At 36.3% G+C, this 7,984-nt stretch overlaps 1 pseudogene; it reads right to left on the minus strand.

Annotated features, from left to right (window-relative positions):
- Window positions 1–7,065: 7,065 nt before the first annotated feature.
- LOC109216729 lies at window positions 7,066–7,563 on the minus strand (annotated as a pseudogene).
- Between the last annotated feature and the right edge of the window lie 421 nt (window positions 7,564–7,984).

Below are 7,984 nucleotides of genomic sequence, written 5' to 3' on the forward strand. Positions count from 1 at the left end.
TGACTGTAAAAAAAACACATAGGGAAGAAGCTGAAATCAAAATCGAGACATACCAGTTTCAGGGAAAACAAATAAGTAAAACAGCAGTCTTGAAAAGCCAAGTTGCAAGCAAAGCAGTACAAAAGTCTCAGAAGAGAGTAGAGAATTGAAAGAGTATTGTGATTGAGAGTATGCGTGTGAGAGTATGAGTATTGAACTTAGGATTCAAAAGTTCAAAGTTGTTTTAGTGCTGAAGGGTCGAGCCCCTTTTATAGTGCAGCACACAAGTAAGAACAAGGTAAGGAAATAACATTGTAATCAATCTCCCTTTAGTTAAGGGATTCTGATTTCAAACGGATAAAACAATTAAGGAAAGGGATTTGAAAAAATATATTTTCCAGGCAGTACAATAAAGGGTAAAATACATAGCAGTTATTTAAGGCAACAGCCCACTGGTACATGGTTTGTGTGAAATAAGGAAAGGGAACCAATCAGACAACTAGTAAAATCAAAGTTACAGGCTTTTACTCGAATGAATCAAGTCAGGAAAGGGGTAAAGAAAGGTTTAATTTAAAGGAAATCAGTAACAATCAAGTAAACACTATTAAAGGAATTCGAAATCAATTAGTAGTTGGCAAAAACCCTTTAGAAAGAAGAACTTCTCATATATAAAGACAAATCAAACAAAAGAATCACCATGTTACTTAGAAAATAGTTCTAGCATTGAAAGGTTCAGAATCATAAGCAAGAGGATACGGATCCAATTGCAGACTCACAATGAGTCTGAGAGTCCATGGTCCCAAAGTGGAACCCTAACTCGAACACAAAATCAAAGTGGCAAAAGGGAACCCCAAAATCCTAGGGTTTCAACTTGAACCAGACATAAAGGTGAGAAAGCAAGCCATTGAAACAGACTCAAAGGTTTGTTTCAGAGCCTCAACAAAACAGATATGAGAGCATGTTTGAACAACAAAGTAAGAAAGCTGATTCAAGATCATGAAGAACATATTTGAGAAAACTCGAACCTTAAAAGAGTTCAGAAGAAAGAGATGATACAAACTTAAACAAAGATGAAGCATGTTTACAAAGAATACGAACAGAGTTTAGTAAGACAAAAATCAAAGAATCTCAACGGTAAACACATATAGTAAAAGAACAAAGAAAACATAACAGGATTAACATAGGAGTAACATGTATAGTAGAAAAAAGAAAAGAAGACAGACAGTACAAGCGTAGCAAAAGAAATCACACGAGCATGATATAGACAACACACATAAAGCAAAGAAGAAGAAAAATCAGAAAGATTTTTGGAAAAATCCTTTCAGAAACCCTAAAATCGAAGACGAACGATTTTGAAAAGAACTTTTGGGGAAAACACTTTAAATGTCAAGTGAAGCATAGATACAGCATAGATCTAAGCAAACGACATGGAAAGAACCTCGAATAGCTTAGGGTTTCGGAGAAACCCTAGAAAGTAGAAAGGCTTCGAAGAAGGTCCGATTTTGAGTCGGAGAGGTCAGGAATCAGGCTCTTGAGTCTTGAATATGCCGGAGCATGCCGGAGAAGCCATGGAATCAAAGGTCTGAGAAGATCGGAGAGGGAATCATCGAGGTCAGGTCTCGAAGCTTCTAACAACCATGGCTTACTGGTGAAGGTAGGTGAGTACCAACTATCCATGGCCTGAGAAGCCATGGATTCCGGTGATAGGCGGTTGAAAAGGGGTAGGAGGAGGCTAGGGTTCCGGAGAGCTTGAGAGTTTGAGAGAGTTTGGGATTCAGAGGCGGCTGAGAAGTGGGGAATGATGGATTAGGGTAGGTCATTTGGGGTTAAAATGGTAAGGAGGAATTATGGCCGTTGATCTGTACGATCAACGGCCTAGTTCTAAAGGGGTAGGTGGGAACCGGGTAGGGTCGTTTGAATTGGGTTATGGGTTGGGTCGGATTAAAAAATGGGCCGGTCCGGTTGGGGTTGAGATTGGGTCAATTAAGGGTTAAAATTGAAATGTAAAAGAGGCTGTAATTGAAATGAAATGAGGCTAAATGTTAAGTAGCCAACTTTACCCTTTTTATTTGTAAAAAATAGTAAAATGATTTTAAAAATAAATTAAAAGCACTGAACCAATTAGTAATATATAAATGTTAATTAAAAAAAAAGCTGGAACCAATTTTATAATTATAGAAATGCTATTAATCCTAAAATAGGATAAAATTGCAATTGTATGTATTTTGGCTTTTAAAAATACCAAATAAAATTATAAAAATATACAAAAATCACCTTAACTATATTTTGGTGTAAGTATGAGAATGAAATTAACTATTCACCAAAGTTGATAGTTTAGGGAATAGTTACTGATTTTTGTATTGCTAAAATGGACAATAATTGATTTTAAAAATCTTTAAAATTTATGAAAAATACCAAAATACTTGGGCATGCGTATATATGCATATATATGTTATTTTGAAAGTATTTTGTATATGAAAAAAAAATACGTAGGGAAAAATTGGGTATCAACAACGGTATATTTTCCGCAGAAGCGGGACCGTAGATGCGGTATATTTTCCGCAGATGCGGAAACTGCTGGGCTTTATTTTAAAAGAGGTTCCGCGACTTGGGGGTTTATTTCCACCATTTCTAATCGTTTTTGGAGCTATTTGAAGGGGACAGAAGAAGGATTCGAGGGGAAACGCTTGGAGGTAAGATTCTTGGTCTTAAAACTCGTTTCTAATGTGAAATCTACCTAGTAATTCGTGGAATTTAGACCAACAGTTGAAGAATTAGGGCTTGGGAATTAAGAGACTTTAAATGAGAATTTGAGGGGTCAATTGAACTCCGATTTTTGTGTTCTTGTTATGCATAGACTCGCGAGAGTATGAGGACTTCGAAAATGTAAATTTTACCCGATTCTGAGACGTGGGCCTGAGGGGCATTTTGGTCATTTTACCTAATTTCGCATATTCGCTTAGAATTTAATTGTAGAATCAGTTACTTGAAGTGTTATTTATGATATGTAATTGAATTGAATAGATTTAGGCCATTTGGAGTCGAGTAATCGTGTCAAAGACGTGGTATCGGGTTGATTTTGAGCCGGTTCGAGGTAAGTGGCTTGCCTAACCTTGTGTGGGGGTCCTTCCCCTTAGGATATGATATATTTGATAACTGAAATGCCTTGTACGTGAGGTGACGAGCGCGTACTTGAGCTTATTGTTGGAAATCCGGTTTTTCTTTAAGTATTTCAATTGAGTTCCTTCTCCTATTTTATTCTACTTGCGTATTTAGCCTGTTGTTAGTTTAGAAAAGCATGTTTAGTAGACTTAATTGCCTATTTGTTTAAATTGCCTTAATTGCATTACGTGGAGCATGTTATGCTAGAATTATCTGTTTACTTAGTGCGAAATTTAGCATTTATTGAGTATTCTTGTGTTGCTGCTGTGCGTTTTTAATTTGGGACTACGGGACGGCATCCCGGGAGATCCCCTGTACGTATTTATGATCTGGACGCAGGTGCGGGATACCAAGAGATCCCTAGCACGTATATTGAGGATACCAAGAGATCCTCGGGATACCAAGAGATCCCCAGCATATATTGAGGATACCAAGAGATCCCCACCATGTATTGAGGATACCAAGAGATCCTCGGGATACCAGAAGATCCCTAGCATATATTGAGGATACCAAGAGATTTTCGGGATACCAGGAGATCCCTAGCATATATTGAGGATACCAAGAGATCCTCGGGATACCAAGAGATCCCTAGCATATTTTGAGGATACCAAGAGATCCTCGGGATACCAAGAGGTCCCCGGTTATCATCCTTGCTATGAGTGGTAGTTCCTTGTGGTTTGCCTTTACCTCTGTTTCCGTTATTGTACTTTTATTATCCTGTATAGACTCTTGCTGTAGATTCTCAATTGCACTACTTATCTTATCCTGTCACTTTAATATTTATTTAATCTCAGTAGGGCCCTAACCTTCCTCGTCACTAACCGACCGAAGTTAGGCTTGGCACTTACTGAGTACCGCTGTGGTGTACTCATGCCCCTTCTGTGCATGTTTTTCATGTGCAGATCTAGGTACTATGGCTCAGTCTTATCATCCTTGAGGCGAGGCGCTTCTGTAGAGACTTCAAGGTATATTTGCCGCGTCCGCAGACCGAGGAGTCTCTTTCTATTCTTGATGTTTAGTATTAGCCCTTCTGTATTTTCAGTTCTTGTTAGACATTCTGGAGTTAGAGCTGTGTAGTACTTCTTAGCTTGTGATTCATGGGTTTCCGGGTCTTGGATTTATGTGTTGGTTTTGAGAGTTAAATATGGTGTTTGCCGAGCGGCACATTTATACACTAGTTATTTCTTATTTCTGTTTTAAATTGTTTTACTTCCGCAAGTTCTTGGTTTCTTTTTCCGCAATTTAGGCTTACCTAGTTGTAGAGACTAGGTGCCGTCACGATGGTTCACGGAGGGCGAACCAGGGTCGTGACAATTAGAGATAACAAAACCTTGGTGCGATCGTAGTGAGCAGTGAATTAATGTCAGCTAGTGTAGTTCGAGAGAATACATCTTTAAAATGTGGTAGTTGCTCGAGAGAGAAATACGACAACCAAAGTACTCACAATCGGTAGAGAATACATTGGCAAAATTGTAGGGAACATAGCTAGAAGGATTTCGACAATTGGGGAAATCATAACTCTAGATCTCCTTAATTTAGTCTCCAACCCTTTGTCTCGTTAGTTGATAATTTACCGCTTTGTAGTACTTGCTAGTTAATCAGTTAGAAATATAAATCTCAATCATTATAATTTAGAAAATTGTTCAATCTTGTCTTCTTACTGATATTAAACAGATACAGCTAAGCCTTAGTTCTCTGTGGGATTCGACTCCAGACTTTTAGACCGGATTATATTTGCAGCGACCGCTTATCCTTTTTAGGACTAGAGTTGGGCGTGATCAGGTGGGCTGACCATTATAAGGCCCATCAAAATGGTGGGCTAGCCCAGCCCAGCCCGTCAATTGCTAAAGGCCACGTGGACCGGGCTGGGCTAGCCCGTCCCTGCCCATATTGACAGCTCTAACTACACACTTTATCTTTGCGGGAGTCCTATTACCACCTTGAACTATCTCAAAATGAAATAAATACAACCCTAATATTAGATAACCAGATTCATGGCAAGCAGTGAATACACCGCTGCCACCTGTTATTTCATAATTTTTTTTTTATTTTTTTATTCATATTCTTTCCCTTTTACCTTATTTCTCACTCTATTACATTTCCTTTTGTTTTGCTTTTCTTTTTCATTCTCTTACTTTTTCTTCTCTCGTTATTTCTTTCTTATTTTTAAGTTTTTCTAACCTTGGTTGTCGATGTCGTGGTAGAAGAGCTAAATCTCGATCCTTCTTCAATAGTTCAATATTCTATTTGGTTGCGGAAAAATGCTAAAAAGGTAGACAAATTTAAGAATGTTGTTGTTAGATTTTGTAAGAATAAGTATATTTATCATTAATCGCCTCTTACAAGAAAAAAGAGTAAACACAGATTAGGTAGAAGATTAATCCTTGAAAAAACTAAACCTTTCCGACTGTCAATTGAGATTTGGCTTTGTTTTGCTTTATATATGTGTAACTTTTTGTTAAGAGTGTGATTTGTGTGTATGAGAGAAAAAGGATTAGCAGAAAAATAGAAGGAGAATGCCGGAAAAAGTCTCCGGTGACTTCCTGTTCCGGTGGGCAGCCGAAGCGATAAGAGAAGAGAATAAAGCAAGAAAAGAATAAAGTTATAAATAATACACTTTTGATACAAGAAAATGCTATAAAAATAAGTTTTTAATATATTTTTTTGCTTCTCACTCTCTTTGCGAGAGTGAAATACACACACTTTGCCACGTAAGCATCTAATGGGTAAATAATTTTATTCTGAGATAGCTCAAGGGGATAACAGGACCCCCGTAAAGATAAGGTGTGTAGTTGGAAATATACTCTTAGTTCGGGGTGGGGGGGTGGGGGAGGTACTTGTGCCTTTTCCCTATTTTGAATTGTTAAGTATCATGTTACTTTTTATGTCGTTTTTAAATATGTAAATTTTATTTTAAAATATTTAGAGATTCTATGGTTGAATTCACGGTTTAAATTAAGAAGTTTGATTCTCGAAATTTGAGTTACATCACATAAATCGGAACAAATAGAGTTTTAACTTTTTCTTCAACTAGATGGGAGGATTGAATGAGCAAGAGTTCCTTCTGTATTGAGGATTGTTATCTCTTGAAATTTCATCTTAGAAACAAATGAGAAATCTAACCTAAATTGCATGTTCTCTACTAAAATCAAAATGGCACCGCATCCAATTGGAGTTGCTAAACTATCTTTTTTTAGTAGTGGCATCGTTGTTCAACTAATTAGAATTCGTGGTGTATAATAACCGCTAAAAGAGAGGTTTTTCCTACCAGAATTATAAGTGAATAATCTTAGAAATCAGTTTGTTTCAAATTAATCTTCATGTGTCGTTTTTTATTTAATTGATATTCTTGAGTGTCACTGCAAACTATGGAAAGAAAAATGAGAGAAAGTTTTTCTTTTATGGCTTTCATTTGCTTGGATAAGAAAGTACAAGGGCGTGAATTATCGGTGTTAGGGATTCTCACGAGATGGATTATTTTCTTCACTCAAATCCTAGCCATTATTTATTTTCCACTATAAATATTCAGAAAGCATATCTTCTCTACCTAATGGGAATTTATCAATATTATAGATATTACAAAAATATAGTAGATTTCAAGTGAATGATTACCTAATGGACGAATTAGCACCTTTCATGGGTAGACTACTAGTCAACAACGATATTCCTGACACATATCGAATAAAAGAAAAGTAGAATAATGCATGAAAAATATTTAAAAAGAAAAAACATATATAATAAATGTATGTTGAATATATAGACGACCCTTAATTTATCNCCCTTAATTTATCTAAAAAACATTATTTAGACACTCTAACTCAATGACCATAACTATTAGACCGCAAGATCTCCGCTCAAAAGAGAAGAGGCATAAACAAAACTATAAACTCACGGAACGAAAAACGGTAAAGACACAAATGTAAACTAGTCAAGGGAGTGATCAAGATCCCCTTCAAAGTCCCATGGAGTCTCATTCCGAATCTCTGCCTCTTCCTCTGGGGTCAAGTCGCTAGTGATATTGAAAATCTTTCAAACAGCTTCAGGCGTCTTGTTCTTAATCCTATTAGCCACCGCTTCAGCGCACATCTCAAGCAAATTGTTGATGTCAAGGAAATTTGCAGCTTCTAAGATTTTAAAGATGGTTTTGAAGCCAATGCTCACAAATTCCTTGTCGAAGTTCTCGATTTCTTCTTCATTTGAAGAAGTCGAGGAGTGCATCTTCAGGTAATCGATGATCTTGATCAGGGTTTCTGTGTCGACGTTGCTCAGCGGGATGACACTAGAGGAGCATCCATCTTCGACCATGTTCTTGATTATTACAGACTGAATGGCAATGGATTCTTCCAACTCAAACTCATCACCATGTGATGACTTCAGAGTCAAAAACTTTTTCTCCGTGGTCGATGATGCTGCCTCTGCCATTGTTTATATTTTGGGTCTGCAATCAAGTGCTTTTTCTACCATTCAATTATATATGAATCAAACTGATAGGTTCTAATAAATGATTGTAAATTTCAAATCAGATCATTATATATCGAATCTAATTATTATCTATTTATTTCGAAGGTTATTTAATTCAATTTTAAAGAATTAAATTATTTCCTAAGTTTCATTTTGTGAACAATCTAGCTTTATATAAGATTTGTTAAAAAAAACCTTAAGTAGATTCAAATCTAGTTTTATATCATATGAATATGACTTTATAGTAGATTATTTATTTTTTATATATATTTTAATTCGAACATTGTGATGGGTTCTAATGAGTGAAATTATATGATTTTTGACTAAAGAGGACCGTTGATTTGGTTATTATCTCTTGATATTTCAATTTTAGCTATTCAAT

Source organism: Nicotiana attenuata, unplaced genomic scaffold (genome assembly GCF_001879085.1).
Source record: "Nicotiana attenuata strain UT unplaced genomic scaffold, NIATTr2, whole genome shotgun sequence".
NCBI lineage: Eukaryota > Viridiplantae > Streptophyta > Magnoliopsida > Solanales > Solanaceae > Nicotiana > Nicotiana attenuata.